The sequence below is a fragment of the Pinus tabuliformis genome, chromosome 9 (genome assembly GCF_031772625.1).
Source record: "Pinus tabuliformis cultivar Carrire ecotype Pingquan chromosome 9, CPIR1, whole genome shotgun sequence".
In the NCBI taxonomy this organism is placed as follows: Eukaryota; Viridiplantae; Streptophyta; class Pinopsida; order Pinales; family Pinaceae; genus Pinus; species Pinus tabuliformis.
This window is the reverse complement of record NC_142307.1, coordinates 1,136,517,319-1,136,543,245: the sequence shown is the minus strand read 5'-3', so window position 1 is coordinate 1,136,543,245 and position 25,927 is coordinate 1,136,517,319.

Genomic DNA, 25,927 nt, shown 5'->3' with positions numbered 1-25,927 from the left:
ATTTCGATGTCAAATTTTGTTCATTGGAATGTGACACTAACTTTTATTCATTACATTGTGATGTCATTTTTTTCATCATTCATCATGCTATGAAATATATTTTTGTTTGTTACATTCGTCGTGTTGTGACATCTAATTTTCTTTGTCAAAAGGTAATTTCCATATTTTTTCAATTTTTGTTAGTTGTTCCTCCTTGCGTGATGCCTCCCTGTTCCTTATGTCTTCATCCTGACCCATTCTTTATGTATTTCTATAGTTGATTTATACTTTGTTGTAGTTGGATCTTTATTTGATGTTTTTCTCCTCCTATGCTTTTATTATGATTTCATTGTTGTAAAATGACATCAAGAATGTTCTAGTGGAGGGTTACGCTCATCAAATTTTTTATGTTGGAGAAGGGTCACATTAGATTGTGAAATTTTTGTGGTAGAATTTTGTCGAATCATTATGCTCATCAATGGCTATTTTGCAATGTCATGTTACTCAAGGGTTTTGGTAGGTTTTTTTTTTTAAATCTTTTCATATAGATATGTTTATCATGGTTGACTTCTGTGTTGTGGGGAAAAATGCCTATGCAGGACGATCCTATCCACCTAAGGTGTGACAGCGCCTTAGCAACAAACGAATACAACTATTATGATTCCTTCCTTTATGAAATGTGAAAGAGGGGAGATCGGCAGACTTACCATTGTCTTCCGGTTGTCCCTCGAACTAGATCCTCTTCTCTTTGTGTGTCCACAGCTACTTGCCTCCTCGCTTGATCAAGAGAACAGCTACTTGAATCCCACGAGATCACAAGAGAACAGCTACCTGTGACAAGAGAACAGCTACTTGCGACAAGAGAAGAACACAATACAAAGGAAAATATACATATTCATAAATGATTCAGGATTAGAAGTAAATCAAATATACTAATGCAATCATACAAAATACACCAGCATATAGGAAAGAATCAAGATAGCTTTATTGATAAGTAACAGGGTTCAGGAAGAGATACAACCCATGGGGCTCCAATCCAGCATCTCCTTCCCAGCAGAATGGAATTCCTTCTTCAGCTCCCTTCAAAGCATTACACACCCAATGTTTCCAGCCACAAACCAACAACAATTCTTTGCAATTACCAAATTCCAGCCTCTAGATCTCATGGAGGAGAGATCCATATATAGATGTTTGGAGAGAGGATGAGTCAGCTTGAGATCTGACTAGTGTCCTCTCCCTCTCTCAGTTCTTGAGTCCACTTGGAGGTTCTTGCTTCCACTTGGAGATTTGGAACCTCTTACTCATCACCAGTCGAATTCCTTGATGCAAGTGTCATTTTGGAAGCTTCCTGGGCATTGACACCTTGAGGAATGACTCTGCCACATGTCCAAACTCGCTCAGCGCAGGTAGCTAGTGTTGGAGTTGACATTCAACGCAGGTAGCCAATGTAGCAGTTGACATTCAGCGCAGATGCTCAGTGGAGCAGTTGACATGATCCAGAATTGGCTTGTTTTTGAGTGTTTTCAGGTGGAGAACTTCTGTGAATTGCTGTGGTTAGTTTGCCTTGTTCCTCTAGGGGTAGGAACAACATGTTTAGGGACTTTGGATCCCTTAGTTTATGGACATTTCATGCTCAATGCTGTAAGGCACAAAAATGTCTATAACAGTTGCCCCCTAAAGTATGAGGCCGTTTATCGGGTGAAATGATTTATCCAGGAGGGTCCGAAGTTCATCCATCTGCTGGGAGGAGACCTGTAATAAAATACAATACAATACATTATGATTCATACTGCTTTCATGATCTAGCTGAGGCGGGCATTCCCATGCTCAGCTTTATAAATTCATTTTTGTACATAGAACAGACGATCGTCTGATGGTAGACTGATAATTTTGGTGAAATTATCATCCTTTGAGTAGGATGATCATCTGTTGCAATGATGTACATGTCAAATGTCTTTATTTTTCCTGAATATATATCGCAGCCCGGATGGATGAAACTAGATCCGGGGTCTTCAAACTCGTTCGATCTTCACTCTAAGTACAAGTCGATCCATGTGAGAATTGCGCTGAAGTCGAACATGGAAAGACATCGCTTGATTACCGGTCAATGATGTAAACCGTTAACAAGCGCGAGAGGAATCACCGATAATGATAATGACCCTCAAGGTACTGCAGTACAATTCACGTGGTGTGAATAAAGGACTTGGCGTCGAACACCACGCAAAATCTTCTGGTCGAAGGTCATTGATGTATACCTGTCGCCGGAAGTGAGAAACTTGCCATTGAGGCATGCAAGCTTCAAAGTACTGAAGGGGTTGTTCCTAGATCAACTTCTTGGATAATGAGCTGATGTCGACAAGAAGCGATCTGTCACAGGAGGGCCTTAATGAATCCCACATCAATGACACGGAACGGAGCTAATGATTTTAATGGAGGTGAAAACGATCTGTGACATATGGTTCAGGGTGGCGGTCATGAATGGATGAAGGATAATGTATGGCAGTGGATGGGACCCGGTTGACTCTTTCTGAACGACTTCTCTTGAACATATGGCGACACTGATGCGATGGATCGGTAGCATTACCCCAAATATGGATGGTATGGCGAGACCATGGTGATGTGACCGGTGAATGAAACAACCCAACCCGAATGTGGTACGGAGGAAAAGTGTCATGTTCAAGAGCGACCTGCTACCATCAAAGTTTTCTTGATTTTTCCCAATTTTTCCCCAGTCATTGCTGACCAGTACCTCTTTATTTTTGTCAAGCTTGAGGAGGATAACATATGCTTGTTCTATAACCTGCCCTTCGGGCAAGCCCATCGCTATGTTTTAATGAGCCTAGCGATAGTGAAACTCGTTCTCGTCTAAAGACAAGTTTGTCGCTATTTAATAATTTTAACGAGTCTAACGACAAGGATAACTCGGTCCTTTTCATTTTTAGAGAGTCTGAAAAGGTACATAAAGTTAACTCCAAAATTCCTTTTTCGTCATCTAATCCCTTAAGTCCGAAAAAGTATAAAACAATACAGAAGGGATGAGTTTTCGATAATTTTAACGAGCCGAATAAAACAAGCGCTCGACCTTTTTGTGCAATAATCCCTCAGGTCCAAAAAGATTAAAATCTAGAGGAGGGATAGCTCTTCCTATCCTTTAACGAGCTGGAAGGCCAAAACTCGGCAATCTTTTCATATTTTACGAGTCAATTGAAAAGAGCTTAAAGAAGACTCGTCTTTTGAGGAACGAGTGATAAACAGGGATAGCAACTGATTCCAGGTACAGGTTGGAATTTTCCAATCACGGCAGTGTCACAAGGATGGCTAGGTGAAATCACTCTTCGCAACTGTTCCTCAAAATGGGTAAACAATCATATGGAGGTGAACGATCGGCCAAATGAAAAGTGGAGGTGGCAGGTGCAAAACACGACCAAGGCTTTAACGGCTGATAAATTGCATTCACAGTGGTTATTTACCGGGATAGGTTCATTTTTTGGTTAAAAATGAGCTTAAACACTAGAGGAAACTCTGCTCACTGCTTATATTTATTTTTTAACGAGCATGAAGACCGCGTTAAAACTGCTCGGATCTTGCGTTTATTTTTTAACGAGCATGAAATTTATGCTAAAACTGCTCGTTCATAAGTTTGCATGCCCCCAACATAATAACGCAAATCGAGGTGCATGCCCCCCAAGCTTCATTGCATTCAACTCGGTGGTTGGAATGAAGGTTTACCTTTGAGATTTGGAAAGGGGATTTGTTTCATTTTTTAATGAGGTTGACACAGTAAAAGAACTATCCTCTTGACTCCTTGTTTCATTTTTTAACGAGGTTGACACGAGACAAGAACCGTCCTCGGGGCCCACTATATTTACAGTATTTCTATTAGGGCGATGATCCATGCTGACAAAATGTTTAGGAATCTTCTGAATCCATTAGATATAGAAGATTTCATATTGTAGGTTTCCACTGTGGCCACTTCCGCCAGATTACTTGCAGGCGGTAGGGAAAAAGTACCCATTAAGGCAGGGTCTTTTAGGAGACCTACTCCAATATTTTGAAGCGAATGATTGCTTCCATGGATCATTGGAATGCTTCCTGTAACTTGTGAACTGTCGGGGAGGAAAGTTTGTTGGTCGACGACTGTAATTCCTCCTTGAAAGGGAAATGCAATCTTCCTGAAGTAGGTCGACACAACTGCAGCCATGGCATATATCCAGGGCCTTCCCAGTAGGATGTTGTAATCGAGGTTTCCATCAATTACTTCAACATCAATTCCTACTGTTTTGCCCCCTAGTTCAACTTGCAAGTTACCTAAAATCCCGTATGGAGTGTATGATCGTCCATCAAATGATTTTAACGTCGTTGACGATCTTGACAAGGGTGGTGAGCCTAAATTCTTCCAGCAACTCATCGACATAATACAGGTAGATGCCCCCTCATCAATAATTGTTCGATGAACAGTTTTGTTGAGGGCTTTCACTTGAATAAGGAAAGCTAGTTGAGCTGGTAACTGAGGGTCATATCCTTTATGATCAAAGGCCACAAGATTGGAATCCCTTGGGTCAATCCCACCTATTGCTGATAATAAGGCTTGCTCTTGGGAGAGGCAATTTCGCGGTACCTCAAGTGTCGACATAGCGGACGGCGATTGGGCCAGGTCCTCTACTATATTATAATTCTGTGCTACTTTGGCACGAGGATTAAATGTCGATTTGTGTACTCCTCCCTTTGACGACTTTATCATTTGTTCTGGAATGATGGGTGGCACAGCTTTGGTCAAAGTTGTTGTCGAACTACTAGGTTGTTCATTAGCCTTGTCATTCGACACCTGTGGATTCCCGTAATCTTTATTCCTTGTCAAAGCATCATTTTGCTGCTTTGAGATAGACAACATAAGCACTTGGGATCGGGAATCATTTTGATTAGCAACCAGTTTGGTTCCAGGGTTTGGAAACGGATTAGTCAATACTGCTGAGGTTTTTGAACTCTTAAAGAGTTTCTTAACTTCAGCTATATGTGGACAATCTCTCGTCTAATGATCCTCATCGCATATATGAAATCCCGCAGGGGGTTTCCTTTTTCTCCCTTTATTTTTCTTCTTGCCCCCTGGTTGCTTCAGTTGTTCGCCCTTGTCGGTCGACACGGCATTTACTTCCGAGGCAAGAATTTCATCTTTTGCATTTTGATCTGAAATCTTATGGGCTTTCTTGGACGTAGCCTTTGTCGATTTTGTGTTTGTCGTGCCAATCATGCCATCGTCGGCGTGAGAGTCATTGTTTGATTTAGGAGGAGGAGGAATTGCGAATTTCGGTCTAGGGGCATCAGGTATTTTGTCGTAGAGCATGCCAGACTGAGTATAGACCAAGTCCAGATATTGCGCACGAGCGATGACTTGCTTTTCCGTTACGACTCCCCCCTTTGCCACATCTTCCGTGATTGTAGGAAGTAAAGACTTGATAAACCATTCAGCTAATAGCTGATCGGGAACGTACGTTTTTACCATCCTGCGATGACGTCGCCACTCATGTATATGATCAGATATGTGAGTGGTCGTTGTCTGTTTGAAGTTGGTAAGGAGTTTTGTTCCTGTTTCGTACCTTATCGGTAATTGAAAATGGGTTAAAAAGGTTGTGGCTAAGGTACTGAAGTTGTCGAACAAAGCTCTAGGCAATTCAATATACCATTTTGCCGCTGGACCGGTTAACGTCCTCTGAAAAAGGCGAAGCCTTATCGAATCATCATTCAGTGTGTTTGATGAACACCACAGATGAAATGTCATCACATGATTCGACGGGTCTTCACCCGGATTTCCATTAAATTTAGGAATATCTGACGGAAGTTTATGCGGAATCGCTGGCCACCAAGGGGCATAAGCAATTGGATCATTCATCAACCGGTTTAGATCTGGTAATTCTAGAGTTGCTACAAAGGGCAACTGTTGATTCAGGTTAGGCGAAGCATACCCAGGATAAGATGGAATCGCCTGAGCAGTGGGTCTTTGCATACTAGTATAATGTATTTGATGCTGGCAACTTTGACAAGGTTGATGGGCACAACCATTATAATATGGTTGTTGATAACCACTTTGGAAATGCGATTGTCCATTACTTACAAAGACTTGTTGCTCAAGTCATGGATATGATTGCTGGAATGGGGGTTGATGAGTTTGAACCAGCTCTGGTTGTTGGACCATTTTCTGTTGTCCAATACTGGATGATTGACCAAGATGAGGAGTCATAGTACTTGTTTGAGCCTGAGTCGCTCCAGATAAGGAGGCACTAACCGGAGGTTGCGATTGAGTTGTCGAGACAAGGGGCTGTTGTATGGCAACCTGAGAAACTTGGGGTTGACATGCCACAGGTAGCGCTTGTACTTGCGACGCAATCACCATACCAGGTATAGTGGCAACATTCGACACAGGGTGGACTGGTTGCATTGAATATGCAACCCTTGGTTGTTGAGGCAGTATTGGTACCCATCCGCTGGATGTAATTCCAGTTTGACCTGAATTTTGTTGTAAACTCCCATATGGTTGTTCTCCGAGGGGGGAACAATGAAAAGGCATACTGTCCTCCATATGGTGGCAATCCAGTACTTAAAGGGTAGATTGGCCTTTGAAGACACATTGGATCAATTCGTTGAGTTTCAACATAAGAAATACCAGATGATAATCCGGATGAAGAAATAGGAACTAACCATGTCGTCGAAACAGTCTCTGATTGGACTCCAGCTTGTTGTTGACAATTTGTCGGGAAAGATGGTATACCAGCGAACATCGTTGGAGTAGCGGCAGGAGGCTCTGTCGCTGCTGTGTCGGATGACACAGTCCTGGATGTCGACGATTGTTCAGACATATCTAGTCTATCCAAAAGATTTTCTAGTGATTCTACAAGAACTTCGTGATGAAGGTAGACTAACTTCGAAGATCAACGAGGGAATGGTGATGATTATTCCGTTTAAAATAAATTTTAACGACGCTTGGACACAACTTGATTTTTCACTTTTAAAGAGTCGAGAAAAAGCTAAAGATGACTCTAGTCTCCTTCGATGTTTTAATGAGCCCGAAGTGACAAATGCTCGGATGGAATTTTTCTGTTATAGAGTCTGAAAAAGGCCAAAAGAAACTGCTCTGGAGATCTAGGCAGAGGGTGTGCCAAACTTTTCGCAAAACCGCAGAATACTTTTTAGGGTATGGGCGGTCAATCTTCGTGAATGTTGTGTTCACTGCATTGCGATCAGTAGGGCGGCCGACACGGCTTCCTAAGGATAAAAGATATATGCCTATAGGGGTCTCCCAATATATACGCGACGGTACGTGGGAGCACAATCTGTACTAGCGCTATCGTCCCTCAGGAGGAATCACCCACCTTCCACGAGATCGACAGTCACTAGGCTTAACGACGCCAGAACACGTCTCTAGCCTAGACCTCTATGTTGTGCGTTATGTTACAAAGCGTTGTTAGGTTCATTCAGTTTATTTTAGGTTGATCTTTTTAAAGTTTGCCTTTCAAGGTTCATCATGAGATGTATGATACAAATTCCTAAATGCAGTCTAAGATGATAAGCAAGCTTTATTATCTTTTCAACTTTGAAAATCCTAGCTACTAAGGGAAAAGAATAACACTATCTTTTCTTAAAGAGCAATCAGCACACTCTAATGCACTTTCCCTAAATCCAACATGCAAACTATCAAATGCAAAATGCACAATGCAAGTGTTTGTTTTCCACTTTCTTAGTATAAATGCCTACAAAGAAAGCTTTTTGCACAACTTTGAATTTGCTTTTAAAATGATCAATATAAACAAATTCACTTTCTTCGAAATCAACAAGGGTAGAAGAGATTACAATCACTTTGCTATTTTCGAAATAAAGACTTGTTTTGACACTTTGAAAGAGACAAATTCAAACCAATAAGCAAAAGTAAATCTATAATCAATCTGAAAACAGCCAATGAACTCTCTTCTAAGATCACTCTCAATCAGATCTGAATCAAAGGCTACAGGATGACTACTTTACTCATGCAAAGGAAAACTGTAAATGACGCCACAAACACATAAAAAAATTCACAGTCTTTTTGTACAAAAAAGAGGCGGAATCTAAGCAAAGAAAAGGAGTTATCAGACTGGTACCTATGCTGGTTAAAGGCTACAAAAAACAGAGATCAAAACAGGGCAATAAACAACAAAGAACCCCAGCTGCACAAAGCCACACTGGATCAGCGCAAGTCTAACACTGTGGAGTTGACATTCAGTGCAGGTAGCCTTCACGGGACCTGCGTTGAAATGCAGACTGCCTTCACAGTGCCCGCGCTGAAAGAGAAACTCTCGTTTCCCTTGGTTTCCAGGTCACAAAATGCTCAAAAATCAACTGTTTCAGGCCAAATCAGAAACACAAGCAAGGTATAAACAGAGGGATGCTTTGAGAGGGTACTAAAGACTATCACAAGGATCATCAAATCATTTGTGGATCTAGTTTAGATCGTAGACAAGTCCAGTCAACTGGATCAAAGCAGCAACTTTCTACTTTGCATCCAGGAAAGATGCAGTTCGATAGTTGCTGTCAAGTCTATGAATTAAACAAATGAAGGAAGCACACATGAAATGAATAAACAAGTTCTTCCCCAGCGGAGTCGCCAATTTGTTGTGGGGAAAAATGCCTATGCAGGACGATCCTATCCACCTAAGGTGTGACAGCGCCTTAGCAACAAACGAATACAGCTATTATGATTCCTTCCTTTATGAAATGTGAAAGAGGGGAGATCGGCAGACTTACCGTTGTCTTCCGGTTGTCCCTCGAACTAGATCCTCTTCTCTTTGTGTGTCCACAGCTACTTGCCTCCTCGCTTGATCAAGAGAACAGCTACTTGAATCCCACGAGATCACAAGAGAACAGCTACCTGTGACAAGAGAACAGCTACTTGCGACAAGAGAAGAACACAATACAAAGGAAAATATACATATTCATAAATGATTCAGGATTAGAAGTAAATCAAATATACTAATGCAATCATACAAAATACACCAGCATATAGGAAAGAATCAAGATAGCTTTATTGATAAGTAACAGGGTTCAGGAAGAGATACAACCCATGGGGCTCCAATCCAGCATCTCCTTCCCAGCAAAATGGAATTCCTTCTTCAGCTCCCTTCAAAGCATTACACACCCAATGTTTCCAGCCACAAACCAACAACAATTCTTTGCAATTACCAAATTCCAGCCTCTAGATCTCATGGAGGAGAGATCCATATATAGATGTTTGGAGAGAGGATGAGTCAGCTTGAGATCTGACTAGTGTCCTCTCCCTCTCTCAGTTCTTGAGTCCACTTGGAGGTTCTTGCTTCCACTTGGAGATTTGGAACCTCTTACTCATCACTAGTCGAATTCCTTGATGCAAGTGTCATTTTGGAAGCTTCCTGGGCATTGACACCTTGAGGAATGACTCTGCCACATGTCCAAACTCGCTCAGCACAGGTAGCTAGTGTTGGAGTTGACATTCAACGCAGGTAGCCAGTGTAGCAGTTGACATTCAGCGCAGATGCTCAGTGGAGCAGTTGACATGATCCAGAATTGGCTTGTTTTTGAGTGTTTTCAGGTGGAGAACTTCTGTGAATTGCTGTGGTTAGTTTGCCTTGTTCCTCTAGGGGTAGGAACAACATGTTTAGGGACTTTGGATCTTTTAGTTTATGGACATTTCATGCTCAATGCTGTAAGGCACAAAAATGTCTATAACATTATGTTTACACATCTTCCAACATTTCCTACTTTATGACAATACTTAAGGGTTATCTTTAGGGGATATGTCCCTAGATGTTCATGATACATTTTGATATTCATCTTGGTTGACATATAAAGAAATGTTATGTGCCTCATTAGTTATGGAAGTTTGGAAAGACATAGAGACATAGGGACATTAAAGAGTAAAAAGGCAAGATGTTATATTTCAAATTCGTAATTTAGCAAGTTAAATTTTAATATTATGTTGTATATAGATATTTTCAAAGTAATAAGATATCAACTTTAAAACAAAACACAACAACATTTCAAGAGTAAAAAGAATTCTATTTAGTGTGCACATTTCTATATTCTATGAAATTGTAAATTTTTTTAATAAAAAAGTATGATAAAAATAATTCAATATTTGTCTTTTTTTTGTCCATAACGTAAGAAATAACAATATTTGAATGTCCATAATGCTAATAATTATATTTGAATATCCATAATAAATGTTAAAAATAAATTTGACTATGCATAATAATAATGTTTGAATGTACACATAAGCCCAGAAGGTTATCTCAATTGGTCGAGTCCCTGTCATTAAGCCACCTTTGCTATTGAGAGGTCATGGGTTCAATTCTCTCCACACTCTTATAATTGGGATATGTGGTTGAGCAAACATGAATTGATCCCTTCAGGTGGATATTTCTAGTACAAATATTTAATGGACGATCACTAATCTTCGATGTCCATGAACCGCATAGAAAAAAATTGTTTGAGTTTCCATAACAATATTTGAATGTTAACAATGTTAATAATTTTGTATATTAATAAGGGTGGCAAGAGTGGGAAATCTCTTGAACAAATCCAAAGGAAATTCGATCAAGACCTACGCCTGGGGTCTTGGATTAATGACAAATAATCAAGCAAAAATGCACGACTTATTACAGGGTTTGATTTTGGCTAGAGCCTCACAAGTGTCCAATATCAGAATTTACAGAGACCCCCTTCTCACCATAGGGCACCTATTCAAAGGAACATCGCCTCGTAATAAGCTTTTAGGAAACATATTAAAGATAATAAGAAGGCTTCTTAAAGACATTCCCCAAAAAAAGTAATTTTGTATATTTAGAACTCGAAACAAAGAAGCAAATATATGTGCTAACTAACACTGACAACTATAGGAAATCCATATAGAAGTAAATGGAGTATTCTGATGATTTCCTTTTCCATAACCCAGATGGCACAACATAGATATTATAAAAAAACAAAAACAACCATAATTCTTTTATTCATATGGCTTAAACTAAGGAAAGGGGTAGACTTCATGACAAAAACATGGTTGGGGACTCAACGGATGTCGAGGTTCCTCAAGTAAATTTGATGCATGCAACAGGCACATGCCCACACCTCTCTTCTTAGATGGAAACAATCTAAAGGAAACTAAATATATCTATTATCATACCTACATCTCCATTGATAAACACTCAAGAAGACAATGAAATAATGAATGAGCATGCTACCATAACTCTATGTGCATGTGGAATATGGGGTGAGCAATGTGAAATACAAAGGATGCAAATTAACAGAAAACCTTGGGTTCCCAATTTGTGAGGTGCTATGATGCTAGGAAATTGGGTGAAAGGCCACCAAATTTGGCAAGTTCTATGAAGACACAACCTATTTTGTGAGCCACCCTCCCCCATTAAGAATTTGGACCTATAGGTTGGTCTTCATCCTCATTTCTTGCTTGGTATAATTTCTATGCAGGTATGGGGGAAGAATAGGTGTATGCATGCCTACAATATGTTGAATTTCATTGTAGGTACAAATGTATGGTCTCTCCTTACAATCAGTCATTGGATCCAATAACTGGAGGCATTAAGAAATTGTGTGGTTTAGGAAAGGGCATGTTTGTCTTCATTGGTATTTCAGGTTATCCTCTAGGCCAACTCTATGGCCTCGCTTCATAAATAAAGAGAAATATCATGGGACATTAGTCATATCCAGAGCATTAATTATATGTGTCGATGCATACTTAACATAATTTGTGATAATTGGCACATAAGGGAGAAGAATAATCTCAATAGATTTGATTCAACCGGTAAAGAGCATCACAATTTGAGATGGTTGGCATGTAACATTAATGGAGGTGAATTAGGCGATATTGTGTCTTCTGTCGAAGAAAGAATCTTGGAGGAATTTGTGTGGAACCTTTAGTTAGGAAGAAAACTTATTTGGACAGGACATGGAGAAATGGGGTGAGGGAAAGAAAAATTTTGTGGCGACAACGATCGAGAAAGGCCAAATAATTATAGGTTCAAAGAACGAGTCACCAATCTGGAAGAGAAACTGGAAGTACTCCAACTTGACATGATGATGATGAATATGAGACAAAAGAGGTAGATGGAAACAAGTGTGAATGTGATGGAAGAGTTTCAAAGCCTAAAAGGTCAGATCGCCAGGAAAATGGATGAGATAGAAGCACTTTGCTAGCAGATTGTAGGCCTATAGGAAAAAATTCAATTCTAGAATACTAGTTTAAACGAATCAAGATCTGGAAGTTGGAAGGAGGCAAACCAATGTCGATACCTCAATGGGACACCGGAGAAATAGGGTGAGGACTTAAAATGATCTATGTATTGTTGTAAATTTTTCTTGTTGTTACGAACTTATTGTTGGATATAACCATATAGGAATATAACCAATTTTGTGAAAATAAGTAGCCCACTATAAGTAATAGAAGTCTATAGTAAGAATAAGAATAAGAGGTAGTTGAATGACAAACAATGTATCCACTAAGTATTAGTTATGACCAGATGAAGATTTATTACAATACAAATACTCATTATTGTTAAAAAAAAAGATTATGTAGATTAATATTTAAATGTTCATAATAATATCTCAATATCTATAATATTTAAAATTATGCATATCCATAATTCACATTTCCATAAAATCATAAAAATATTTTATAAAAAGTATAATAAAAATATTTCAATCATTTTCTTATTTTTGTTCATAATGTTACAAATAATAATATTTAAATATATAAGGGTAATAATAATATTTAAATTTCAAGTAAATTCAATAATTATATTTGAATATCCATTATAAATGATAATAATAATGTTTGAGTGTTCTTCACCATAATAATGTTTAAATGCCCATAATTATATTTGATTATTCATAATGGTAATAATTTTGCACATTAATGTTTGAATTCCCATAATGTACATTTACATATTTTATGAAATTGTAAAAATATTTTAAAAGATATAATCAAAATATTTCAATGTTTTTTCTTCCTTTTGTTCATAATGTTAAAAAAAAAATATTGAATGACCATGTTGTTAATAATAATATTTGAATGTCCATAATATTATAATTATATTTAAATATATATAGTAAATGTTAATAATAATATTTGAATGTCGAAAATGTTACGGTTAATAATATTTGCATGAAGAGTAAATAATATTACTTTTTTCACTCGATGACATTTTTGGTATGGGAAAAGGTACAATTTATCCTCTACAATTAATAGGTAAAAAAAATCATTTAAAAAAATTTATGTTTTAACTATATTAAACTATTGCATTAACTTGAGTTGTCTATTATTGTAACTTGAGGTTACAATCTATAACATTAATTTAAACAAATGTAATAATTTGTTCCAATTTGAACAACTTTATTAGTGTATTGTAATTAGGGATACAATATATAGTTGATGGGTGCAAAACAAAGGAATTTTTCATTTAAAAAATATTTACGTTTTAACTATATAAACTTAAGTGCAAATGGCTTTGAGGAGGGTTTTCTAGGAGAGGTTCTAGGGTTTCAAACATCATCTCTACCAACAACAAGGGTTCACAATGGATACCTATGGAGGAAGGGGAGTGACCTTCTCTTATAGAAATGGACTGGCCAGAAGAGGCCTGAGCCACAATCCACAAAAATCCAACAATTCCAATGTTTGTGAAGGCTAGGAGAATGATTTTCCAACAAAATATAACAGAATTCCAAACTCCTCTCCTAAGGAAATGAATCAACAAATAGCAAGACATGACACAGGGCTTTAAAATAAGATAAGGGTAGACATTCCTTAAGTAGAAAAAGTTCCAAATATGAGATATCATCCACAAAATTATAGAACATATTCAATATATGAAAGATCACACCTTAATCAATAAACTTGTGTGGATAGCATAAAGGCAGTGTAGATTTTAAGCTAGGATCCAAAAAAAATCACAAAATATTTAATAACTTGGAGGACATAAATATTTTTTTCTAGAATGGAACATACTTCTTCACCTTAGTGGGTATATACATGAGTTTTTGGACATAACAATTCAACCTTCATAAAGAGGATTTCACAACAACACCAATCTGGATCAAATTGTATTCTCTTCCCCAAGAATTCTGGGACCAAGCAATATTATAAGGGATGGGAAATGTTCTTAGAACATTTGTCATGTGCTTAGAAGCCACAAAGAAAGGGATATACAAATTGTATGCATACAATTACGTGTATATGAATTTATATCAACCAGTACTTGCTAACATATGCTTGAAATATCAAGAAAATCTGTAGAACCCAACCCGTAGATTATGAACACATTTCATTTAGATGTAGAAAATGTCATGAGAATGGGAGTTTATTTAGAAAATTATCACCTAATATAAACCAGTAAAATCCAAAGCCTCAAGCAGAGAAAGATCAATATGGGTTCAAAATCGTAACCAACATAAGAAGATTGAAGAGAAAAACCAATGGAGTAATATTTGGGGATGACCCCAAAGAAAGAAATAGATAATTAATCCTATTGAACTTAGATCAGGATCCAATGAACAATGAGATAGTAAATGAGCAAGAGAAAGAAAATATGGCTAAGGAACTATATGGCCATTAGGAGGATCCAACTAAGATATGGAAACCACATCATCAAAATGAAAACAAAAACTCAGAGGATTTTGATATGGACCGAGATCAAGACGAACCAATACGAATAGATGAGGTTAAGGAAATGGAACTCAAGAATATTGATCTCCAATCAATAACGGTAACTTGGATTAAAAAATATCCATTATAAATAAAAGCTAAGAAAATGGAACTTACATAAAATGTATAAATCAAATCTTAGAGAAATATTCATCAAAACCCAAAAAGTAAGCCAAATCCAACCTCTTATTCATTAGGGGTAAAAAATAACCATAATAAGGAAAATAAAAAATTTGTCAAGGATGAAAAGAAAAGAGGGAGGAAGAGGAATATGTAGTTGATTCAAGAGATGGGAGAACCTTTGGTAAGTTCTGGGAGGATTTATCTAATTATAGGGTCCTTCCAACCAACCCCATAATGTTACAAATGAAAATCTTGGAATCTGAGGGATGTAAATGACAATTCCATGCACATACTTTTTAAGACCAAATTCATTCAACAAAATATGATAATAGTAAGGATGTAGGAAACAAAAGTTGAGATACACAAATGGATAGAATTGCAAATGTAGTATGGAAGGTTAGTCAAGTAATCGAAATAGATGCACATGGTGCTTCAAGAGGTTTAGTGACATTATGGAATCCTAAGGAAATCACATTATCAATCTTCATGGCCACCCAAATAACTCTCACAATCAAAATATAGAAGGTAAGATAAAAAGCATATGGATGCATTAACAATGTTCATGGAAACAAGGTCCAAAGAGACATAATTAATTTTATTCAAATATTTTTTAACACAAATGGGAAAATTCAAGAATCATACTCGATATTAGGTGGATATTTTAACATAATAAAATATCTAGCTGAAAATAAATAGGGACTTCACATACTTGATGAAGATTCATCTCATTTTAGGATATAATAGAGCATATAATATTAGTAGATTAGGAAACAACTAATGGAATCCACAAATGGAACAATCATAGAGGAGGATAAGCTTAAATCAACTCCACAATAGATATATTTTTTTATCATATAATCACCAATGGTTACAAATATTTATGGTGTTCCACAATCATGCCAAGCTATAGCATTGATCATAGCTAGCCAATAGATTTGAACATTGGCTGGAAGGGTAGCTTGAAAAACAAACCTTTCAAAATTGATGCCTTTTGGATTCACCATCCTTCCTTTAAGAAAAAAATTGAAAAAAGGTGGAAGGAAGCTCCTATGAGTTGTGGAACCCTCATGCATAAGTTTCACAACAAGCTAAAATACACCAAGGGTAGGGTGAATCTATGGAATAGACAGAAATTTGGTAATATTCATGAAGAAAAATAGAAAATCCACTAGGATATGGAGGAAACCTGTAACCAATGATCTGGAAAAAAGGAAACCATCACTCAAGATCAATTGGAAGAATGCCTCAATCAAGAAGAAATCTTCTGGAGATAAAAATCACGAGTCTTGTGGTGGGAGGAGGGTGGACACAATATAATATTATTTCATAAACCAATGCTCCAACATCATCAAAACAAAACAAAATTCTTGTATTGGAAACATTCAAGGGGGGGGGGGGAATTGGAACATCAGTAGGAATTGGAAAATGAGTTGGTCTCCTCCTTTATGAACCTTTTCGTAGAAACCTAACCAGATTGGTGACCAACAATAAGAAAAATCATTGATAATATTCCTTCAATAATTATGATAGATCAAAAAAAAAAGTCTTGCTCAAAGAGATAATTCTCACAAAGCATAATATGTTGTCATCGAGATGCCACGAAGTAAGTCCCTAGGACATGATGGGTTCACTTCTTATTTTTTCCAATCTAGTTTCTAAAAACCATTACTATTATCCCTGATATGCAAAAAATAACATAATATACTCCAAATTGCAATCAAATTGATGACATATAGAACCATGGTATTTTAGGCCCAACATAGTCAACAATAGTTGTTATTTTTAATACCTTGTTGAATTTTAGTTCTATTATGACACATTTGTAGATTTTGGCAAGAGGTGCCAACAAAGTGACCCTCCTCTCATAACGTGTTATATTTACTTTAATGATATTATGCATAAGGAATATTGTTTTTTTAATTAATCAATTAATTCTTATTTATTCTTATTATTCTAGTAAAATTTGGGCAGGTGGAAGAAGATGCCTTAACTTTCGTACTCTGACATTTTTCCATAAAAATTTTCCTATGGATTTTTCACCCCCTAGATCCTTAGATATGACAACAACATGGAGGAAACATGCATATACTACTATGAATTTGTCCTCTTCTTTAGGTCTGGACTCTAAAAGGATTGACTAGCTAGAGGACAATTTCCTTATTTTAGATTATAGGGAGAGGATTCAAAATCAAAATTCTAAGGTATCAAATAGTCTCACAAGTCCAGGTGTCAAGCTTTCCAATTTATACAATATTGCAAGGTATTTGAGTTGATCACAACCTTATTAGTGATAGATTTTGCATAGGATTAAAAATTTTCTCCATAGAGAGAGATATATTAAATAAATACTACCATTTCGACTATATATATATATATATTACACTAAAATTTAAATTGTACTTTATTGTACACTAACATTGAAGTTGTACTTTGTACTTTATGGTACCCATGTTTATCCTTAGAAAGAAATTCCAAAACCTTGAAACCCATGTGGTTGTACCTTCATTGTCACATGTATTGATTACATCGCATATAATCACAATCTCAATCTCTTTAATATATTCTCTATATCTCTTCATAAAAAGAAACAATGGTTTCATTTCCTCCACGGACTTTTTTCTTCAACTTTCAATGTGATAGACTAGTTTTCTATTTACTTTGATTTTCCCACCCATATGAAATAGGAATGCACTCCCTTTTCACCATCAAATAGGATTAAAAGAAATTGAGATTTGTCTTTATTTAGATATGGTGCATATGTGTCCACTCTACCCAAAATTTCTTCACTTTTAATTATTCGTACCACTATCATTATTGGCTTATGACTTTGACATTTTTCTTGAATTTCCTCATGGGCATTTTCCTAGAAAGATGTAGTATCCAAGTTCTTGGATGTTGAATCTATTTTATCAAGTACAAGGGAGATCCCTTCTTCATTTCTTTTATTGGTATGCCACCTAATATTTATCCCTAAGCATATTCTTATTTTGCTTCATGCTCCAACAAGAATGAAATGGGTGACAATGTCATTAAAACTAGAAAATCTATGCATGAGAAGGAAATGAAAAGAAATATTACATTTCAATAACGTCAAGGTTTGAAACCTACATCTAAGTATTTTAATAATAATTTATTCAATAAAATTGCATGTTTTACATTTCAAAAGGCTTTGGGTATCCCACAAATGAATACTTTACCAATAAGCTTCCATTAAAATACTATATTGTTGTGAAATTCCATACTCTAAATTTTGTATCCTTAATGACATCATGATGGAGTACTCTACCAAAGCCATGAAGAACTAATATAATTATGAAAATAATAATATTCATTAACCTAAGTCTAATCCTACCCATTTTGTGTCTTACTTATCCAAATAATAGGGAATAAGCTAGCTAACAAACTGGGAAATGAGGGTAGTAAATTTAGTAATACCCCTCTTGATTCCCAATGGAAAGATAGAATTGGAGAGCCTCTCAAGTTGCAATGTCTCTACATTTCTATGGAGGACCATCCTCCCCACGACATGTGATCATGAACCAAGGAAAATAAGTAATTAGCGATGGTATGGTAGTGGGTTGTGGAATTATGATGCACCTCCTCCTTAGAAATGACATTTATTGGGACCCCATGCATGCGATGGATGACATAGGGAAATATTAGGCATGGTTTGGTGGACTAAATCAACATCTTACTCATCACTATATCATTATTTTGAATAATATATGTTTGTCTAGAGATCTCTCATGGGAGAGGAAAGGGTGCAAACTTAGGGATATGGAACTCTTTGGAAGTCTGTGGTAAGGAGTTGTTATGAATACTAGTTAATTTGAGCTATGTGTATTTATTTTGGAAGGCATGTTGTCATAAACAATATTTACTTTTTGGATTTGTTTCTTATTTGTGCTATGGTGGATTTCTCTGGTTGGTGAATTCTTAAGTTTTTTTATAGGTGTTGTTTCCTTGAAAAGGAGGTCCTAGCTCTAGCTATAATTAAAGTATTTAGGTTAATTATGTAGACATGAACATAAGGTTACAAATTCTTGGAAATAATTAGGAGTTGTCCTCAGGGGTATTAAATTGTTTTGAGACTTTCTATTGTTGATTTTTTATGTAGCATCAAGAGGTATTTGTGCATGCCTAAGTCAGCCCAGAAAAATTATGAAAGATTAAATTAAAAAAAAAAATTATTTTTTAAGTATCAAGTTGGCCTAACTCATGAAGGGATGTGTTCCTTGGGGATTTCACCCCATTCAAATTTTATAAATAGGCATTGTGATGCCTCATTTCTAACCCAAGGAAGAGAAAGTATGAGCAAGGAGAATTAGGCAGCAAAAGGAGCTACAAGTGTGCCTCAACCGTAGGACAAATGGATAGTTTTGTTTTAACGAGCCAAGGTTTGTTTTGGAGATCTATAAAGGAGGTTAAATGCTTGGTTAGAACTTGAAACTAGTGAAGTAAGGTTGCAAGCCTATGTATAATAAAAAGCTAACCATAATATTGAAGCTTTCCACAAGACTAAAGTTGGTCGCAGATTTGAAACAGGCCATGGGGATATTAGGATAGGCCATAACCTAGAAAAATGTTGGTCGAAAGTAGGTCGTGACCAGAGAGAGCAGGCCACAACTAAAGAAAGGAGGGTGATTCTAAAGTATACCAATAGGAGGTTGGCCACAAGCCGTAGGGCCACATGTCCTGTCGCGGACTTCAAAGGTGAACATGTCAATATTGAAGGCTGAAATAGAAGGGTTAAGAGGTTGAGTATAGGTTAATGGTGGTATGAAGGTCTATAATGGTGGAAAAGGGAGGAAAACAACAATAAAAAAAGGGTCGAGTCCTAGACAGTGTTGCAACATAAGACAAGGAAAATGCCACAGCTTAAGGGGAAAATTGAGATCGAAAGGGAAGTATGTTAGGGCTAGTTGTAGGCAAGGAAAGCACTGACATCAAAGTGAAGAAGGTTGCATATAAGAGATAGAAGTAGCAGTGAAGAACCATGGTGTTTATAGATGAATCCCTCTTGCAGAAAAGAGAAATCTCCTTAGGCCTGGAACCCAGACCTAGAACAAAACAAACAGTAATAGAAAATTTTCCCTAAGTCCATCATGATCAAATCATAGATGAGAAACAATAAGATGAGTGATTCATACCTTTTTGTTATAGATTTTGGGAAGGGCACTGTGTAATATATATGATCCATCCCACGTTTCGGATGGGAACTCCATCCATCATTAGGGACCAAAGAGAGCCATGAGAGTAAACGAGTGTTGGATTTCATTTTATAGGAACCTTTTGGATTATGTATTCGTTGATTAACGGTCAAAATAATATTAGAAATAATATTGAATTTTATCATATTTGACCAAAATTTAGTTAAATAATGAATGAGATGGGTTCATTATGGACCAAGGTTTGACCAAGAGGATTAGAAAATTAGCTATTTAATTTGAATGTGATTAAAGGTGGAAGGGAGGAGATAGTTGAAAATTTATTGTTGAATTAAGAAATAGGGGGATTAATAAAAATTAAAATATTAAAAAATATGAATCCAATTTGAAAATGGGACATCTAAGTATTTCTAAAAATATTTTTGGAATTAAAAATATATATAAATCATTTTCGAAATGGGACATATAATTATATTTAAAATTATTTGACCCTATTCTTTATTAAAATGAATTGGTCAAATATTGAAAAATTATGGAGCAAGATTTGGACAATTTTTTGTTAAATAAGAAATAGGAGAATGATAAATTTATAGATAATTAAAATTAAATTGAAGAAATGAAATTATATGAATGATTTTCAGAAATGGAACCTAGATAAATTAATACCATAAAAGGTTGAATAATCTTATGAAAATTTAAAGGATTATTAAGCTAAAGGGAGATAATGAAACAATAATGAATTTTAAGGTAGGGGTGGAAATTAGAGTTGGAATTTTTTTTAAAGAGGAAATAACTAAAGAAGAGAATTTAAATAGAAAAACCAACAGAGCTAGGAGGAAGAACATTGATGATGAAGGAACCATAATTCTTTAAGATGAACCATAAGAGGGGAAAAAGGAGGGATACATGAAGGGGTTAGGGGGGGACAGAGAACAAGGTCGGCTTAAGAGTCAAGGGTGAGATGGTGGATGATACGTTTCCAAGACTGGCTGAGCTTGTAACCATCTTCCCTATTAAAATTATCATTGTTTTTCTCGATTTCAAGGGCTTCTCTAATAATACAAGAGTGGTAAAAAGGGGCAGAAGCAATGACTTTAGAATGATTGAAACAGATTAAGGGCTTGGTCTTATAAGAGTGCTCTGCAATGGTGGACTTTGAAAGATAGTTATGGTTGGTGTTAGCATTATGTTTCTTGAGGTGGGCTTCAAACAGACAACCCATTTGACCAATGTAAGATTTACTGCAGGAACAAGGGATTTAATAAACCCCCGATCCTAGCACTGGATATGATAAGGGATTCATACCTTGTTGATCGGTGTTTGTCCTTGCTAGTTTCTTGTAATCTTTAGCTCCCAGCTTTATCTTCAATCTTCGTGAAGAAAAAAGCTAAAGATAACACAAATAAACAAGAGACCAAGGCATTAATATACAAATATGATTTAAATGAGACCTATAAATATGATCAAGGATTTATGTAATAAAACCCATCAAATGAAGATAATATTTATGGGAAAGAAATGTATCATTGTATTAATCATAAAATAAGTTCTTACAACTTAAGCCTTGATGTTATATGATGATATGAGATTTTGGGGGTTAATCCAAAATCCCAATTCCCAAATAAATCGATCCTGAGGCCTATGGGTTATGGCCCAAAAAGCCTATCAGAAGCGTTCTTAGGCATGAAGCCTTTAAACCATGGACTTACATTTTTAGAATCGGAGCCACCTTTTATCGGCGGGTTTGCACCCATCGGAAGCCACCACCCAACACAAACATTACAATATGTGTTTTAAGGCTTAGTCCCATAGCCCATATAATATATGGGAAAACATTATTAAACAACCCTTTTTGAACCGCGTCCATATATCATATGATATATCAATACATGGAACCATATAATAATCCCGCTCCAACTCTCATAGCCGGATCTCAAACTATATACATCCGCCTTTATAATTATCGGTGGGTCCGGGTTTCAGCGCTCACCATAAACACTTGACTCCCCTCCTCCGATGCGATACGGACCCGACATTACTTTACGCTCCCCTTTATAATGATTTTGGGTCCGCCCATCGGCAGTTCTTCGTCGGCGGGTCTGTAATGTCATGGGTCTGCGGACCCGACAACCCATTACGCCATTCTTTATATTGTTTCGGGTCCGGTTATTGGGATGTACAGTCCTGAGTCTTGCGGGCCCAACGTCTTTTACTATTCCTCTCTATATGGATTTCGGCTCCAGAATTCCTTCCGTATCATAATGGTTTTGTGGACCCGATATCCATTATACGCTGCTTTTATAATACTTCGGCTCCGGGTATCGGAGCTTGCACTTCGGCGGTTCTCAAAGGCTGTCACTCCTCTACACTTCTCCGATCGCCCGATGGCCAATCGCCGATATTCCCGATCGGCGACTCCAACCTCCAATCGCTGATATCACCCATAGTGAGGTTTGCTGATTTCCCGATGCGATGTGGATCAGGACCGTTGATCTTAAGAGATCCAATGGCTCTTGAGGATTCTCGTCGCTTCCTCCTCAAATGCCTACTCTGACCGTTCAATTGCGCCAATCTAGGTCTTCGTAGGTCTCTGCCATATCATATTCACATGCGACATGCATATATATATTTCGATTGCCATATACAACAGTTAAACGATATTAGGTCGCCATCAATCCTTTAAGTGATCGATGGTCGATCAACAGTCACATATTACAGAAATTAACCCTATATATAAAATACACGCAGGCACATGAATTCAACACAAAGCACACTCTTTATATTATACAAAATATGATTACAGATCTAAGGCATTGCAGCCTTAGAACAGTTTCACCCTCGACTACATCTAGACTATAAACTAATTACACACTGTCTATCTCTCATTCTCTGTGTCTATCTCTTGAACACGCAGGTTCATATATATAAGGAACGTTGTTGGATCGGATTGGAAGGATCCGATCAACCCTCTAATCAAAAGCCCGAAAGCTCTCTATGCATCCATACAACACATGACAGATTGCATTTAGTAACAAGTCTTCGAGAGACTTATTCCACCTTTTCCACTTTAAATCTGTTTTAAAACAAATTTTTCCCTGTTTTTCTCCCTTTATTCAGCTCTGCTGGTCCATGTCCTCCTCGCTCTGCTTTGGATTCCTCCCTTTGAATAAGGGTGCTAGATGCTCCTGCATCAGACTCCCGAGGTACAAAAGAATTTATGACCTCCTGGTCATATGCTTCTCCTGGTCCTCAGCAATTCTACCCACTGTGTTTGTTCAGTGGAACTGCCTTCATGATCTTTTGTGAGTTGCAACCAACCTCTGCAGTAACAGTCTCCTTCTATTACACGATACCTCACCAAGCCCTCCACACTCAGACTTTTGGCATCCTTCTGGTTCTCTTCTCTGGAACCAATTGAGCACACCTTGCTCTAGGTTGCTGCATATCTTCTCACCTTCCGCTGCTGCCATCTGCATGACGGTAAGACCATGAACTCTCCAGCTTTAACACAACTGTACCTCTTTCTTCTTCGTCCTTCTCTCTGGAATCCTTCTCCTCGCAGGAAACTTTCCCTGCTTTGATACCACCTGATGAGATGAGATTTTGGGGGTTAATCCAAAATCCCAATTCCTAAATAAATCGATCCTGAGGCCTGTGGGTTATGGCCCACAAAGCCTATCGGAAGCATTCTTAGGCATGAAGCCTTTAAACCATGGACTTACATTTTTAGAATTGCAGCCACCTTTTATTAGCGGGTTTGCACCCATCGAAAGCCACCACCCAACACAAACATTACAATATGTGTTTTAAGGCTTAGTCCCGTAGCCCATATAATATATGGGAAAAAATTATTAAACAACCCTTTTTGAACCGCATCCATATATCATATGATATATCAATACATGGAACCATATAATAATCCTGCTCCAACTCTCATAGCCGGATCTCAAACTATATACATCCGCCTTTATAATTATCGGCAGGTCCGGGTTTCAGTGCTCACCATAAACACTTGACTCCCCTCCTCCGATGCGATACAGACCCAACATTACTTTACGCTCCCATTTATAATGATTTCGGGTCCACCCATCGGCAGTTCTTCGTCGGCGGTTCTGTAATGTCATGAGTTAGCGGACCCGACAACCCATTACGCCATTCTTTATATTGTTTCGGGTCCGGTCATTAGGATGTACAGTCCTGAGTCTTGCGGGCCCGACGTCTTTTACGATTCTTCTCTATACGGATTTCAGCTCCGGAAGTCCTTCCGTATCATAATGGTTTTGTGGACCCGATATCCATTATACGCTGCTTTTATAATACTTCAGCTCCGGGTATCGGAGCTTGCACTTCGGTGGTTCTCAAAGGTTGTCACTCCTCTACACTTCTCCAATCGCCCGATGGCCGATCGCCGATATGCCCAATCGGCGACTCCAACCTCCAATCGCCGATATCACCCATAATGAGGTTTGCCAATTTCCCGATGCGATGTGGATCAGGACCGTTGATCTTAAGAGATCCAACAGCTCCTGAGGATTCTCATCGCTTCCTCCTCAAATGCCTGCTCCGACCATTCAGTTGTGCCGATCTAGGTCTTCGTAGGTCTCTGCCATATCATATTCACATGCGACATGCATATATATATTTCGATTGCCATATACAACAGTTAAATGATATTAGATCGCCATCAATCCTTTAAGTGATCGATGGTCGATCAACAGTCGCACAGTACAGAAATTAACCCTATATATAAAATATACGCAGGCACATGAATTCAACACAAAGCACACTCTTTATATTATACAAAATATTATTACATATCTAAGGCATTGCAACCTTAGAATAGTTTCACCCTCGACTACATCTAGACTATAAACTAATTACACAATGTCTATCTCTCATTCTCTGTGTCTATCTCTTGAACACGCAGGTTCATATATATAAGGAACGTTGTTGGATTGGATCGGAAGGATCCGATCAACCCTCTAATCAAAAGCCCGAAAGCTCTCTATGCATCCATACAACACATGACAGATTACATTCAGTAACAAGTCTTTGAGAGACTTATTCCACCTTTTCCACTTTAAATCTGTTTTAAAACACATTTTTCCCTATTTTTCTCCCTTTATTCAGCTCTGCTGGTCCATGTCCTCCTCGCTCTGCTTTGGATTCCTCCCTTTGACTAAGGGTGTTAGATGCTCCTGCATCATTATAAGTCTCATTCCACTTTGTTACTTCATTCCAATGCATTGGGTTCAAAATCCTTATAGTCAAAAGGTGGGCATTTGAGTAGAGTTTCACTAAGATTTCTTGAGACTTTCTAACTAGCCATCTCAATGGGAGATGGTTGTATTTCTAGGCTTGGGAATGTATAGGTGTTGATTTGCGGTAGCATCGGATGTGCTCTAGCCATGAAAATTGATGGAGAGGCTAAAGAGCATGAGATATCCAATACCCAGGGATGGCTCAGGAAGATTCTAAACAGTTTGGGAGATATTAAAATAATTAATATTTTTAATGAAGTCCCTAAGTCTAAACTTAGAGAAAATAAAATATTAATGTGTATTAATATAAAACTATGTTAGAAGGTTCTAAAAGTCATGGATCAAGCCAAAGTTAGTCTTATCCATTTATTAGGGACTTAATCTCAGTCGTTGATTTGTCAATGAGAAAAGTATATAAGGAGGCTTGAGGGTCACTTGGAGAATACACCAAAGTGATCAGTCATTCTATTCTCTAAAGCGGGGTTTTGCTAAGAGAGATAGAATCAGTGATCAACAGCGAGTGGTAGTGAATACAAAAGTAGAGAGGTAGAGACAGTACCAGGAGAATCAGCACAGAAGCTAGGAGAGAGGAATGCAAAGCCATCTAGAGGCCACGCAGAGCTAGTTAGGGCCCACATAGAGGCAGCCAGGAGCTGCACAGTGCCTCATAGAGCCAATGTGGC